The 16969-nt window shown below is 44.9% G+C and overlaps 1 pseudogene; it reads left to right on the forward strand.

Moving 5' to 3' along the window:
* LOC123984518 overlaps nt 1–10519 on the forward strand; it is a 32631-nt pseudogene extending 22112 nt beyond the window's left edge.
* The last annotated feature ends 6450 nt before the right edge of the window (nt 10520–16969 follow it).

Here is a 16969-nt window from a genome sequence, read left to right on the forward strand (position 1 = left end):
TAAGGACTGTTTAAAGTAGATTTTGATATCACTCTCTGACTAGTGAGTCGTTAGACATGTTACTATTAAAGTGTTGTGGATCGAATTTTCTATAAGCCATCAAGGATGCAGTTGTCAATAAAGTAATTAATAAGGGTCATGAGTTTTTCACTCATCAGCAAACAAGTCATCTGTAATTAAGAAAGTCTGTACATGTTAAAGAAATAGTTTACAAACTGTGTCTATTAATTTTCTTTCCAAGAATTACATGAGAAGATCGATAACAATATCATGCTTGGTAAGTATTTCTTTACTGGGAGCAGTGATCAGAAGTGCTGTCGTCACAGTGAGGTATCCAGGCACCCAGCGGATTAAGTGTTGCTATCAACAAAATATTACAGCTTGTAATAAAACAACATTACTGCTTTTGTCCAGACTAAACAGCTCTAGCTCTGTACTGAACACGGCGATATGAAAGTGGTATTTCATCTACATCTAAAGAAAGCAAATAAGAATATTTCCCAAAACATTTAACTATTGCTTTACTGACTGATTACGGTTTGTGATTTAGATTTTCAGCTGTCCTTTTGTAGAAGCTAAGTGGTCAAACTGTCCATTTAGAGGTTCTTCTTGCTAAAAGACAAAGCTGTGCAGTACTAAGCTGAAGGAGGATAAATAACCACACACATTTTTCACGACCTGGAAACCCTTATTAATTGCCTACATAACATACAAAGAATTATTCATTTTAGTAACCACTAACAAAGCTATTAGTAACAACCTTTATATGTGGCGCAATAGTGTGATAGTGACAGGTTTGGACTCATTTGAAGGGGCTCTTATTGACGTATTGATCTATGTTGTTCCATGTGGTGTCTATTTATCTTAGTATTTACTGGTTAGCATTAACACACTTCAGCAATCCCCATCCTTCTCTGTTTGGACTGTGTGCTAGTGTGTTTCTCCTCAGGCTGCTGCAGGTTTCTGTTACAGTCCAGAAAAAAAATCCACCTCCAACTGTTATTTAAAGAAAATCCTTCCAGCTTCATGTTTTGTGCCTAACACAGTGTCTACAGGCCGGCCCTGGAGTCCTTCCTCAAAGGCTGTGAGCACCACAAACCCAGCAACTCATTTTGATGTATGTGAAGGGTCTGATGTAGGAACGTGGTTTTGACTGATTGGGCCTGTGGGAGTTGCCGTGCCGAGAGGCCACAGCTGGCTTCAAGAAACGACATGCTCATTTCAAACTTCTTTTGCAGGATATGTTTCCCACATTAAGTAATTAATTAGTTTGTTAGAATTTAAATGGGCAGTTCCAGTGAATACAGCTCAGTCAGAATGACAGGTATCGACGTTGCCCCGCCTCGGCTCAGACTCCCCTCCCCATGGAACGTCTGTCTGTCTGTCACACTGCCGACAGCTTCGCCACGAGAGGTTTCTCACGACTGCATCTCCCTCCCTCTGCTCTGAGTGGGCAGACGTTACTCAGAGGAAGATCATCCCCCTGGTTTTAATTAGGCTTTTTAATTACAGAGTTGAGATACTTTTCACAGAGACTTGCTCTGAGGTAACAGTTGAGCAGAGGCGATAGCAAAGGGAGGCTAAGCGTATGACTAAACCAATAGATAGCGTGTTTTGTTTTGATGAAAAGACTTCTGAAGCAAGTGGATTATATTTTTCATTTCCTCTAGCGACTTTTGAAAAGGTAGAAAGAAAATTCTGTTCATTGCAGTCTGAGTTGGGTCCAGTGGATAGGTTATTCTTTTGCATAATATCGATGATGCCCTGAGCGAAATTACTAAAGTATTTAACCCCTCTTCTTCACCACCAACACTGGCAGCGTCAGTGGCCTTTAATTATGTAAGAGTCAGAGGCTACCAGTTCATACAGTTTGTACTAATCACATTGTACTTTTAATGGACTATGTAATTGAATGTCCGCCGATCAGAAATTGCAGCTATTAGATACATTCCCTTCCAAGGATGGATTACTGGCATTCGAATTGTTCACAATTTACTCTGTGACTAATGAAAATCACTTATTCTGCTTTCACTTTTACTTAGACTTACAGTAGGCCCAGTGATGATTCATTCACATTGACCATAATTCTGGGGAACTGCTTGATGTGGCAGTAATTGTACTGATTTTAAAAGATATGAACATAATTACACATCTGGGATAACACACTTTTTGTCTATGTTTAACAAATTTGACTAGCTGTACACTAGTGTGCAAGATACTGCTCACCTGTGGTGTGGGTGTAACAAGAATCTACACGGCTTCGGTTCAGCTGTATATCCCCTTCCCAGCTTAGCAACATAGACTGGACCAAGAACTTCAGAGTGGTGAGTACAAAGTTACAAAGTATCTTTCATCCATAAAGTTTGAACTGAGCTCTGTCTCTACATCACAGAAACAACTTTATGTCCATTGACTGCCTGGAGGGTAGCTAGTGTTTGGAAGGGAGAGGAGAGGTGTGTGCTGCGCTCGGTGTTTTTGAGGGCGTGCCTGACTAGCTGCTTGGCAAGCGTTATGACGTGCATTTAGATGTGATGTCACAGGGATCAATGGGAAAAGGCTGGGCTACAAACAAGCTGTTTTCAGGCAGTTCAGAGCAGTTTTCTGTGGGAGATGGGAACTCCCTTTGGCCTGGACTTTGGGCTTTTTCACTTTGCAGACCTATTACATGCACAAAAAAGATATATAACTAAATAAAGGAGAGGGAAAACGCCAAAAAGCATAAAATGACCTATTTAATGTTTACATTGTTCAACATCATGGCGTGCTAGGATGCTAACATTTGTTAATCAGCATTTATTTCCTGTTAATCTCACAGTTGAAGCTTTGCAGCAAAATGTTAAGTTAGTATACAGCCTATTAAAATACACATTTCAACATGCTGTAAATAAACATGTAAAAAAAAAAAAAAACTTTCAATAATTAAAACAAAAAATCTATTAATGTAAGTTTAAGGTTAATGTAGGGTTGGTTAGGTTTATGCACAAATATTACTTGACTGGCCATCAGGAGCACCAGGAGAATTCCCAGTGGTCTGTCAAGCTGATTGGAGTATCAAACCAGTGTTAAAATGCTAAATGAAATGAGTAAATCAAAGAGAAAACAACACAGGGCAGCTTCAGTCCCTCAGAACTGTAGCCCGTCAGCCACCCCACCTGCTTTGACCTGATGGTGTTATCTCTGTCTTTCATCATACGTGACTGGTAGCATGCACATGCAAATCAATACATCATTCACTCATTGCGTGGAGTGTGCATGGCTGACCAGTGTGGAGAAGAAATGACCAGGAGAACAAGAGAAAGAGAAAAGGTAGAGTTGAGAGAACGTATTAAAAGAAGAAAAGCCGGGAGGAAAGAGTAACTAAATGCTGTAAAATGACAGATATCTGTCATTTTACAGGTTGGTGTTTAAAAAAGAAAAAAGACATACTAGCAGGGCTGCCCCCAGCGTGTCATATCACAACTGACTCTCCAGAGTTGATTCTATGTTTTAATAAACGTAATCATGCTATGTAGGAAAACATGAGATGCATATGTATGGATATAACCTGGAAAAAAGAGATACTTGTTTGGTCAGGTGGAAGTAACTCCAGTTACTCCAGAGCTTCATGATGATTAACATTAGTCCAGTCAGAGCTCTGGGGAAATGCCAGGTGTAAAACAAACACTCCAAAAGTGCACAAAAAGATATATATATATAAATATTTATTCCAGTTGCCTTAATTATGGATGTGCACTTGACTAAAGCTGATGATACACAGGGCAACTTTTTGAGCAATGTTGCTGGGCAATCTTGCTGGTGCTAAGCTGGACGGGGCGGGTGGCGGAGCCCCCCCCTTCCCCCACCACTCTGCCACCTGCCCCGCACCGCCGCTATCCGTTCAAAACATAGTCGGACTTGCCACTAGCAACATTGCCCAGCAACATTGCTCAAAAAGTTGCCCCGTGACTCATCAGCTTTACTCTTGAAACTGAAGACGCTTGGCTGACTATTTGTGGGGTTTTTTAAACTAAAACTATAATATATGTTAATGGCATAAACAAATTATTTCAACCTAACACTTGCAGTATACGCGGCCTGTTGTGAATGGAGTGAACTGACAGTAGATTATTAATTATTATCCCAGCCCACCCTGTTGGTTAGGGTTGGGGAAATATCATTGTTGTCAAAGTCACATGCTTTTTCCAGCTATCTCCCCTGACCTCCTCTCTACGAGGTCTTGTGGTGCTACCCTATAACGTCATCATACCGGTTCCTGACTTATATGCTAATATGCCCTTATGCGGTCAACATGTCATTTTAGGCATATCAACAAACAACTAAAGGTCTCAGCAGGCTTCAAACAAACTAAGTCAAACAAGCTACAATGACCGAACAAGGACTGAAGACACACAGCAAACATATATACACACAGTGACTAACGAGCAGGGCGGGAGCAACACAGGTGACCAGGATCAGGACTAACGAGGCACAGAGACAGCAGGGGAAAACAGAGGGACAGTCATGCAGAGGGATAACTGGGGGAACAAACATAACCTAGGTAATGGACACTAAACACCAGAATGATCATACCAATGAACAACTAATCAGGCAGAGATTACAATAACACTAGACAGGTAGACAGAAACCGAGTATGAAACCAACACCAGATAATAACAATACGACAAGAATTAGGCCGGCACAGATCCAAACATGAACAGAACTGAACATAAGGCACAGGCAACTGACATAAGAGAAGAAACATACAACATAATAAAACCTAATCATACTGACAGACTACAGACGTAACAGGGAGAACAGACTGAACTACTAACAGAACACAGAGCAGACATGTGGCAAAAATAACAACCAACACAGAAGTACACAGACCAGGAGTAACACTAAGACATGAAACCAAAACTCTGACACCAGAGAAACCAAAATCAAAACACAGAGAACGTATGGCCAAACTAATATAACACAAAACACCTCAGGACAGGATTGTGACATATTTCAACAAACGGGGGTAACAGCACACCTTTGGACAGCCTCTTCTCAAAGGCATTCATGACATTACACAAAAAGTGACAGAAGTAATTGTTTGAAAAAGTGAGTGGGGGGAACTTGAGAGAAAAGATCAAATCCAGAATACTTTCAAATCGGCAAAACCTGGCCAATCACTGTACTTATACTGCTGCTGATGAACCAAGAGAGGGCATCAGTGCCACGCCCACAAACACCACACAACACAGAGAGACAGACAGGACATACTCAAGGAAAACAGTGATGGGGGAAAAGATGCAAGCAGATCCAGGAGATAAAAAAATTACAAAACACTCTGATCGTGGGAATGTGATAATTTGTCAGATGAAATGGAGGACATATTATGTCAGAGTTGGAGGATGTATAATGCATAGGAGGGTAAGAAGTGGGTGATACGGCTCTGGAATGGTGTTGATCAGATCAAGCTTGTATATAGGTGTGAAAAGGAGCAGAGATGGGAGCCAGAAAATCCAGATGTTGAAAAATTAATGTTAGTTTCAAAGAAAGGAGGCTGTAAAAGCTACTCTGATGGATGTAAAATGAAGCAGAGGAGCTGGTTGAAGAAAAGGGCAAAAGGAAATTTGTAAGCCAGAAGAGACAAGCTCAGAGACAAGAGGAGAAGATGAAAGAGTGTGTGGCAAAGGCAGGAGACGCAAGGAGATGAGCGGTAGGTACCGACAACATACCCAAACTTACCTGAAAAAAAGCAATGTCAAATGTAAATATGAATACAACTGAGGGGTTGTATTACCTTTATTCTCTACACGACTGCTGCACACAGTGATTAAGGAGGAACCATAACTCTAATAAAAAAGAAATAACACTGACAGGCTGCAAAATTTGTAAAGTCCCCTCCACTCAAAAATGTGTTTTGCTTATTGTGACTTAACTTTGATGTTTGATCTTCCCTGTGCATAATAAGGTATGTTCCGCAGTTCCTACAGTTGCATCTGCTTACAATGCAGCCAAACAAACTCAGTCAAAAATAATCTGATTTAATGCTGCCTATGGGTCAACTATGAAGGTCTAATTAAAGTTAGTTATCTTGCTGAGGATTTGGAGGCATGCAACCTTAACTGCAATGACAAATACATTGCGTTTGTGGCGGCTGCTTTAACAATAAAAGCCACCCTGTGTGCTTTTGATGTGAAGCGGAAGTGAGGAACGTTAAGGCTGATAATGATGTGACAAAATTGAAAAAAGTGATTTCCTGTGCATCCCTCAGGTGTGCAAACGCTCCACCACTAGCAATGAAATACATAGAGGTAATAACTGAATTTAAATACATTGACTGTCCATTGCTGAAAAAAATTATACATTAAATAGTATAAAAAATATTTCATGAAAATCTCCAAAGATTCTAACTTTAAGGTGATAACGTGGTATTTTCATACAAATTCAACTTTTCCACAATTCATTTGGACTATGAGATAATTTGCCCAAACACACAGAGAGGGGTTTGTGTCTGAGGAGTTCAACTATTATTTCATCTGTGGGATACGAATTATTATTTGACCTTTTGCTCATATTAACCTGACAAAAGTCATTTCCTGAGCAAGTTGTTAGTGTCAGAGGTTCAGGTGAGGACTAGAGATCCTGAGGAGAGGAAGAGGCAGATATGGGAGGAGGTAAAAAGATAGGCAGGGAGAGGATGGAGAGGAGACAATTATTAGTTTATTGAGCACCCTCCAGTTGGTAAGATAGACACGAGCGTAGCCATGGAGACCAACAAGGATATGAGTCATGAGTAGCAACATTATGGCGGGGGGATGGGCAGAGATTGAATGAGGCTCAAATTATTATCAGAGGCACCATAGAACAAGTTGAAGGGAAATTATCATGAACACAGGATTGCTCTTTTGATTCTGACAAATACATGTTTGTGAGTCAAATGTTGTTTGAGTGACCTAGAAAATCTAAGAACTTCTGACCAATTGGATGCTGAGGGGAGGAAAATATTTTCAAATTTTATAAGAATTTTCTGATTTTGAACTGGGGACATGTTTCAGGGGGCAGAAAATGATGCATTACTTCTGTTTGATAATGGATTTTCACATGCTCTATAGGTGTCAGTACAACACAAGGTTGCATAATGAAAAGAAAGTTTGTAGACCCTTCATGTTACACATCTTAACTATTTAAATTAATTAAGTGATTAAAATATGGTATAAAATAAATAAAATAAAATAAAACACAGGGGTGCAGTGGTTAGCACTGTCGCCTCACAGCAAGAAGGCCGTGGGTTACAACCTTTGTCGTCACAGGTGAAGTTTGCATGTCCTCCCCGTGTCGGGTTCTCTCCGGGTGCTCCGGCTTCCTCCCACCATCCAAAGACATGCAGGTCAGGTTAATTGGTGACTCTAAATTGTCCTTTGTTTACACATTCATTTTTAACTATCTTGCTGTCAGCTGTCAGTGTTGAAACACACCACTCACCACACATCAACACATTTGACAGTGATGATGTCAGGCTGACATTGCTAAATGATGTGTAGTCCGGGGCCACAAAAAGGGAATGTGCACACTGGACGCACAACTACACACATGCACAGACACACGGCATGAAGGGTGTTTAATTGTATTTTTACTGTACGGTTTGTTTCTGTTGGTAACACACTACAAGTCCACACTTCTCAATGTCCTTTTTGTTCACAAATTTGCTGGCACACAAACAATGCACCTTAAGACACTGTGAAAAACTGATCTCAGATTGAATGTATTTAAAGTATAAATCCTGAGTTATAGTTGGAAAATCTGTATCTTTATGTTTCTTTGTGCTTTTATTAAATGTTTTGATCAGTGCTTTTGAGCCAATTCTACAAACTTTGAGAAGACGGCCGGATGCGCTCTCCCCGCGGCTCGACGCCCGAGGGTCGCTGAGGCGGCGCGGCGGCTTCGGTCATGGGGCGCCCAGCGCTACATCTTCGAGGACATCGGGACTGCTGAGGCTTTTTCCCGTTCCTCGTCTGCTGACTCCGCCCCCTCTCTTCCCCATTCGGGAGTCCGCTTCTTGGCTTCTCCCGCCCGAGGTATGAGTTTGGAGAGGCTTGCAAAGTCTGATTCTGAGGAGCTAGACGTGCGTAGCATCATGGAGGATGACTTCCGGGAGCCGGGCCGACGTCATCAGACCGCGCAGCTATGAGAGGCGGGGCAGGAACCGCGGGCCGGCAGTAACCTCTATGAGCTTTTCTGCAGCCCGAGCGCCACCCCCGCGTTCTTTCCTGATTTGCACAATGGGTTATGTAAATCATGGAACTGACCAAAAAAAAAAAAAAAAAAAGCTGCTCTGCACGGCTGACTGTGTCCCCTCTGCTGGACTACAGCAGCATGACAGAAACTAAGCAGCACGGCTACGGAACGATGCCTTGGGGGGAGGAAGCGCTCGCGAGCTATCTTTCTCCCACCCTCACTTCGTTCCTTCAGATGTCGGCGCTCCCCACCAAGCTGTGTCGGACAAAACACCTGCTTTGGTGGGCAAGGCCTACATGGCAGGTGGCCCACAGCCACCCGAGATGCTTACCGAGGTCCCCTACCTTCTTGCGGCTCAGGCAACAGACATTGTTTTCCCGCCGTCTTGGTGCTCGGGACACGCTAACCACCAGCGAGCTCTCACCAGTCTGCCCGCCTCGAGGGGTTGCAGCTGGAAAACGATCGGGCTCACACACCGTGGGTCGCCGGCGAGTTTCCCTGGCGGTCCTCCGCTTCAGGGTGCCACCAGGGACCTACGCATAACACCGGCCACCAGCCCCGAGGTAGTGCACCGTAGTGGATGGCTACAGGCTGCAGTTCCGGGTCCACCCCCCGCAGAAGTTCAACGAGGTGGTCTGGACTGCGGTGCACGCGGGGCAGAGCCAGGTGTTGGGACAAGAAGTTCGCTCTCTGCTGGAGAAAGGGGCCATAGAACTCATTTCCCCGCCAGTCAGGGAGTCCGGGTTCTACAGCCGGTACTTCATAGTTCCCAAGAAGAACGGAGGACTGCGTCCGATTTTAGATCTGCATTCCCTGAACCAATCTCTGAGGAGATTCAGGTTCAGGATGCTCACCATCCCCGCCATCATCAGTCACATCCAATCCGAGGATTGGTTTGTCACGATAGATCTATGAGACACATATTCCCACATCTCCATCCGTCCCTCTCACAGGAAGTTCCTGAGGTTCGCCTTCGGGGGCGCAGTGTACCAGTATCGGGTTCTTCCGTTCGGCCTAGCACTCTCTCCTCGCACGTTCACCAAATGCATGGAGGCAGCTCTGGCCACGCTGAGGCTCCAGGGCATCCGCATATTAAACTACATCGACGACTGGCTCATCTTGGCTCAGTCTCGGGAGTTAGCGAGATGTCGTCCTCGCCCACCTTCAGCATTTGGGGCTGCGGCTCAACGCGAAGAAGAGTGTGCTGACGCCCGCCCAACGGACTACGTTCCTAGGGGTGGTGTGGGACTCGACGACAATGCGGGCCCACCTGTCGCCTGCACACATCGGGTCCATTTTGTCCTCAATGACCAGAGTGAAGCTAGGCCGCACCATCACTGTAAAACACTTTCAGAGGGTGTTGGGTCTACTGGCAGAAGCGTCCATCATAATCCTGTCTGGCCTGCTGCACATGAGAGCCCTGCAGTGGTGGCGAAAATCCAAGGGATTCTCCCCGAGGGGAAATCCGCTCCGTCTGATACAGGTTACGAGCAGATGCCTTCGTTCCCTGTCTGTATGGAGGAAATCTTGGTTCCTGTCCCAAGGTCCCATGTTGGGAGGGATCTGTCGGCGAACAATTATTTCAACAGACGGCTCACTCACGGGATGGGGCGCGGTCATGTACGGCCGCTTTGTGAGAGGCTCCTGGGAGGAGCATCATTTCTCTTGGCACATAAATTGCCTGGAAATGTTGCCGGTTTTCAGAGCTCTGAGGAGTTTTCTGCCCGCACTCCGCGGTCGACACGTCCTTGTCAGGACCGAAAACACGCCGGTGGTGGCCTATTTGAATCACCAGGGGGGTCTGCGCTCGCGCCCGTTATGCAAACTGGCACATCAGATCGTCCTGTGGTCCCAGAGACTGCTGTCCCTCAGAGAGACATACGTCCCTGGGACCCAGAATCAGGGAGCAGACCTGCTGTCGAGACAGGGGCTGAGGCTCGGGGAATGGAGACTCCACCCCCAGGTGGTGGAGTTATTATGCGAAAGGTTCGGCCCCATAGACGTGGACTTGTTTGCGTCTCGAGAGACTACACACTGTCCCCTGTGGTTCTCCCTCTCGCCCCCAGCCCCGCTAGGGCTGGATGCCATGGTACAGACATGGCCGAGGCTGCGCCTGTATGCTTTTCCCCCAGTCGCTCTACTCCCAGGGGTTCTGGAGCGGGTCCGTCAGGACGGTGTCAGTCTACTGCTGGTAGCCCCGTTTTGGCCGGCCCGAGTGTGGTTCTCGGACATAATATCGCTCCTCGAGGGCCCGCCATGGCAGGTCCCCCTGAGGAGGGACCTGCTGTCTCAGGCGGAGGACCAGGTCTTTCACCCTTGCCCCGCCCTGTGGAGACTGTGGGTCTGGCCCCTAAGGGGGCCCAGTTCCTGGAGGCGGGCCTAACGGCGGCGACAGTCGAGACGCTGCTCAGCTCCAGAGCCCCGTCCACGAGAAGGACGTACGGCCTGAAGTGGAATGTGTTTGCCACCTGGTGTAGAGAACGGGCGGTGGACCCAGTTACCTGCCCGGTGACTATGGTACTGGAGTTCCTCCTGGACCGTTTCTCTGCTGGCCTTTCCCCATCCACACTCAAGGTGTATGTGGCTGCCGTGGCGGCGTTCCACACCCCTCTGAGGGATGGGCCTCTGGGGAGGCTTCCACTGGTCATGCGCTTCCGCCGTGGAGACCGGAGGATGAGACCCGTGACTCGTTACAGGGTTCCCACTTGGGACCTGGCAGTGGTTCTCGAAGCGCTGGCTGAGGCCCCCTTCGAACCCCTGGTTTCTACAGGTTTCTGCACACTGGGGGGGCAGGTGGAGGCTTCGGCGTGGAATAGTGGGTATTCTCAATCCCATAGTGTCGTCACCGACGCAGTTCGAGTTCCCTCAAAGGGGAACGTCTCGTATGTAACCCTTGTTCCCCGAGAAGGGGAACGAGACACTGCTTCGGTCGGCCACACCTCGCCCCGCCTGGAGTGCCTTGCTTCATAGCAAAGAGCTAATGTCTCCGGTGTGCCGGCGTGCTCATATACGCCTCCAGTTACGCCGTCACACGCTACCGTTCTAGCAATGCCAATAGGATTGGAGTAGAGAACGGGCGGTGGACCCAGTTACCTGCCCGGTGACTATGGTACTGGAGTTCCTCCAGGACCGTTTCTCTGCTGGCCTTTCCCCATCCACACTCAAGGTGTATGTGGCTGCCGTGGCGCCGTTCCACACCCCTCTGAGAGATGGGCCTCTGGGGAGGCTTCCACTGGTCGTGCGCTTCCTCCGTGGAGCCCGGAGGATGAGACCCGTGACTCGTTCCAGGGTTCCCACTTGGGACCTGGCAGTGGTTCTCGAAGCGCTGGCTGAGGCCCCCTTCGAACCCCTGGAGTCAGCTGAGGCCAAGCACCTGACCCTTAAGATGGCCTTTCTCCTCGCTATCACCTCTCTGAGGAGGGTGGGGGATCTCCAGGCACTTTCGGTTTCTCCTAAATGCCTGGAGTTTGCCCCGGGGAGGGTCAGAGCCATCCTGCAAACTTATGTCCCTAAGGTTCAGTCCAGGTTGGCAGGGTCTACGGTGCTGCAGGCGTTTCATCCCCCACCTCATGTGACAGCGGAGGACGGGAGACTTCATCTGCTCTGCCGGGTCAGAGCTCTGAGTATTTACACTCTGAGGTCCTCCCGGTGGAGGAAAGCAGACCAGTTGCTGGTGTGTTTCGGGTCCCCCAAGGCTGGGCTCCCCGCTTCTAAACACACGATCAGCAACTGGATTGTTCAGACTATTTCCCTGGCCATCAGGTGCGCGGGTTACCTTCACCTATGGCCGTGAGGGCACACTCTACTTGAGGCATGGCGGCCTCTAGGGCCCTCCTCATAGGGGCTTCGCTCCAGAATTTGTGTGAGGCAGCTGGCTGGGCCACTCCTAACACTTTCATCCGGTTTTACAGTCTGGACCTTCCTTCTGCACCCGGCACCCATGCGCTCTCCTCCTAGTCGTGCCTACAGGTTTCTGCACACTGGGGGGGCAGGTGGAGGCTTCGGCGTGGAATAGTGGGTATTCTCAATCCCATAGTGTCGTCACCGACGCAGTTCGAGTTCCCTCAAAGGGGAACGTCTCGTATGTAACCCTTGTTCCCCGAGAAGGGGAACGAGACACTGCGTCGGTCGACCACACCTCGCCCCGCCTGGAGTGCCTTGCTTCATAGCAAAGAGCTAATGTCTCCGGTGTGCCGGCGTGCTCATATACGCCTCCAGTTACGCCGTCACACGCTACCGTTCTAGCAATGCCAATAGGATTGGAGTAGTTTCATTCATGATTTCAGCCCTGCCACGCCCAGAGGCGTTCCCATAGTGTCGTCACCGACGCAGTGTCTCATTCCCCTTCTCGGAGAACAAGGGTTACATACTTAACCCGAGACATTCCTTCATGTATAGAGATCTCAGTTAAGTCTCTCTTACAGAGGAAGACTTCTGTTATAGAGGTACGAGTATAACTTCTGTTATACGAGTACCCAAGAAATACATACAAAGGAAAAGTTCAACATTTTGGGAATTACAATTTCAAATTGTCTTTTTTATGTTTCAGTTTTTGTACGGATTACACTAACGAGATGCAGCATGTTAATTAGTGAGCTAGAGGTGCTGATAGGCTGGTAGGATTTCACCCCATCTTTCCAATATTTGTGCTAAGCTAAGTTAGCCAGCTGCTGGCGGTAGATCACATTAAGTGTTCCATTTTTGTCTGCTCTTTTTGGTATGTGTGAGATAAAAGTTGACATAATAGTTTGAGAAAATGTGTGTGAACTTTTCAAGGAAACTTTAAATTATATCTCCAAAATCACAACAGATGTTGAGGAGTGGTCTTAAAACAAATGTGCACAGGAGAGCTCAGTGTACATGCAGAAACTGAGTTTCAACAATTATTTTGAACAATAGATATCACTCAAATACACTCACAAGAGCATCAGTTTATCTCGAACTGTCCTGTTCTCTTCGATCCAGCAGGAGAGCTGCAGGGAGAGCGCAAGATGAATGGCCCCATCCATATGTGCATATGTCCATATTGCAGGAATCAAGGGATTGCAGAGGTGACATAGTGGTTACAGCAACCTTTTCAGAATCCAAAGGTCATAAGGCAAGTCAAGTGAATGTGATTTATTTAGCCCAAAGTCACAATGGGGTCTCAATTTGTGCAATATTTGACATTCTCTAGCCTTAGACCCTCAATTCATGGGGAAATGTGGAATTAGTTGAAGAGTTTCAGAAAAATTTTTCAAGTTAAGTTTTTAACAAAGTCAAGCATTGGAATGCTTGTTGTTTCCCTCTGTTTCCAGCCCAGCTAGGCTAACCGCTTGCAAGTTGTACAGTAATGACTGAACAGATACGAGAGTTTATCAATCTTATCATAACATGTGGAACGACAACTTTTAACTCAAGTCAAAATCTGAAAGTTTCCAGAGATACCAAACATGTCATGCAGAGAAATGTGGATGAAATTATGCCCAAGGGTGTAGGGTGGAAAATATGTTTTTTACATCTCAGAGGATACTAAATGAGAAACGTCTGAGAAATGTTGGTAAACACTTCAGGCAGGCCATCCTATTGTGTGTGTGTACACATTTGCATTTTAGTAAGTTTGAAGTCACTCAGAAGGAAAAATAAGCTGAATTTGCTTTAAATTACCATATTGGTTATTTTGCATCTGGAACATTTAATCAAGAAAACAGAGACGTTTATCTCAAAATGGTTATCTCCCAAATTTGGTAATCAGCCATGAGCAGATGGAAAGCCTCACTGACTTGGAAAACTGCTGGCGAATAGTAGTGAGTGTCTAGGTGGACTCAATGAATGATGAATTTAAAGCACAGCTCCACCGCAATGAAGATTAATTATTTAATATAGTTTTAAGGAGGTATGACAGAGAGACTCAGAGAGAGAGGGCCAAATAGAAGTAATGAGTGTGTGTGTGTGTGGGGGGGGGGGTGTTTGCAGCACCGAAGCAGTGCTCTGCAGTAGTTATTTTTTTTCAGTAGGACTGATAAATGACGAGAGATGACAGCTCCAGAACACTGACTTCTCTCGCTGTATGCTGTATACACTGATGTCAAATGAAAAATCTACCCTCTTCAATATTACATTTCAGCTAAAACAAACTTGTAAGCCAAGAATGACACCCAGTCCCTGTCAAATGTAAACATGAACTATAAAAAAAATGTTATTAATTGTGTGTCTTTAAATTGGTGGGTTGGAATTTGATTCAGTTGGGCATTTGTTCACTGTTTTATTGAATATGGTGTGAAAGTTATAATCACACAGCTTACCTTGACATAGTCCGTGTTTCCCAGAGTCTCTGCAACGGAGGTCACAATTTGTGAACAAAAATTTATAGAAGTCTTTCTTTTAGCTCTTAATATATTTTAGTATATCCCCTCTTTATTCTGTATAATATTTTGCATGATAATATGGTTGATAATAAATATGCTGCAGAAGGCTGATTCATTACCAAAAACGACAAAAGATTACCATATAAAACAGTGTATGTTGCAACATTTTGCTAACATTTTAACCCTATTAAAATAATAAAATTCAATTAAGTCCAGTGAAGAAAAAAACACCAGAAATCCTTTGTGTGCATGCATGTGTGTGTGTGTGTGTGTGTGTGTGTGTGTGTTTCTGTGTGTCTCTGCATGTATTGTTTTATCCATGGATCACGTACCTGGTTGTTATAAAGTTATCTCATTTGAAAGCAGCACTTAATTCCAGGCTGGTTGAGCACAACTGAGTGTTTTTTAATGGATGTGTTGACTGAGAGCACAAACCTTTAGAGAAATGTGTCCAATTAAATGAGAAACACTGTGCACACTATTTTTCAAAACAGTCTGAACTTGAGCTGTAACTTTAAAATGATCAACTACCACAGAAACACATTTACATTTCTAAGCGTTCTTTATTTTCAGCTCCCTGTAACTGAAACAAGTTAGGTGAAAAATGCTGTATTCTGCCTCTACACCTCTCAGGGTGAAACTAATTGTCCTGTGTGGGCTAGACTGTGACCATGGACCTGCTCCACACCTCCATATCTCGTGTTTAATTTATTTGAGTTCTACATTGCACTTTGACAAGGCTGTAGCATTGAAACATAACAGTTCCCCATAGTTTGGAGACCCATTAATCTTCCAAAGGGTTTCAGCACTTCCCATTTTATTACTGCATGTACGAGGACGTTCTTTGCTGATTATATCAATTAACCATCTGCTCCACTGTGTAGTCTGAACATCAGTATCACAATATGCTTCCGTTTTAGCATTGGAACAAAGTAATAATGGTTTGTGTTTGTCTCCGAAGCAGAGAAACTCAGGCTTTGTTCCCACTGAGGTTATAAACTGTAGCTCCATCGACGAGAGAAAATTATTTCTTCTTGCTGCTGCTGCTTAGCAGCAAGAAGTTTACACCTTCAACTATTTTTTAGAAACACTTTTTCTGTAAAAGAATAATCACTCGGAGGACTGGAGGGTATGTGTGGAGAGAAAATATTGTTCTGTTTCTATTTGATAAAATGCCCCAGTGTTGGAGACTATACATTTTTTGATGTCCTTTTAATCTCCTTCTGACTGTCTCCCTCTCAGAAACATACTGTAATTTACACTGTTGGATTCATCAGTCATAGGATATATTATTCATTAAAGCCTCCTGCTGTAAGTGGACATAAGTATAATGAGAAAAATGTGTCAGCGCTTTACAATCTTTAGAGCCCTTAACAATCCATTCATACTTTCTCATTGTTGTAAAGCATATTCACAGTACGCCATCGCCATGACTCTCACATACTGTAATAACAATACCTATACTATGTATATTTAGTCCTTCCCTATAATTAAGAATAACCTTCTTGCTAATCTAAAAAGTGACATAATAAAGTAAAGTTGCAATGTAAATGCAAATAGGAGTTACTGAACCCAGGGAAGTGGGTACAAACCACTTTTATACAGTAAAAAAACCCTCCCCGCTGAACACTGCTGCCGCTTTCCTCATTAATACTTACAGCTATATCATACCATACACATCTGATATAATATAGAAATATAAAATACCAGGAATATTGCACCTACAGCTTGGCAGGCTTTTGTCAGTCAGGCCTCAGGACAGCAGCGTGTAGAGACTCTGTTGTAGGCAGTGGTGAAATCCTGTGAAAGGGCAATTTCAGAGCTGTCACATCTCACTGTGATAAGACACCTACCAGGTAACTGCAACAATTTTTAGTTTGAATCCAGCCTGGTGCCATTGTTGCCTTTCCCCACTACCAATCCCTTTGTCTGTGTCAAAGAAAGCCGAAATGCCATGAAAAGCCATCTTTAAACAACATGAAATTGTGTTTTCATTTCCTTTTGGACATTTGCCTATTAAAATGAAAATTTATTAAAGATATGGGTTTAGCTGAAACAACTATGATCTCACATACAATAAGAGATGGTACGCAAATAGAGTATTGTTCAAGATAATGGTCTGTACTATGTATGTATATAGCGCCTTTCTAGTCTTCCAACCACTCAAAGTGCTTTTTCACATTTACCCATTCACACACAGAGACTTAACAGAGGCTAAGTTGCCAACTACTCATTAGAAACAGAAATTAACATTTATACACCGAAGGAACAGCTATACTGACTGGGGTTCAGTATCTTGTGCAAGGACACTTTGACATGCAGACTGAAGGAACCACGGGATTGAACTGCTGAGCTGTGTGATTAGTGAGCAACCTGTTCTAACTCCTGAGCTACAGCCGCCTCAACAGGAAGTC

This window comes from Micropterus dolomieu, linkage group LG15, assembly GCF_021292245.1.
Source record: "Micropterus dolomieu isolate WLL.071019.BEF.003 ecotype Adirondacks linkage group LG15, ASM2129224v1, whole genome shotgun sequence".
NCBI classification, from domain to species: domain Eukaryota; kingdom Metazoa; phylum Chordata; class Actinopteri; order Centrarchiformes; family Centrarchidae; genus Micropterus; species Micropterus dolomieu.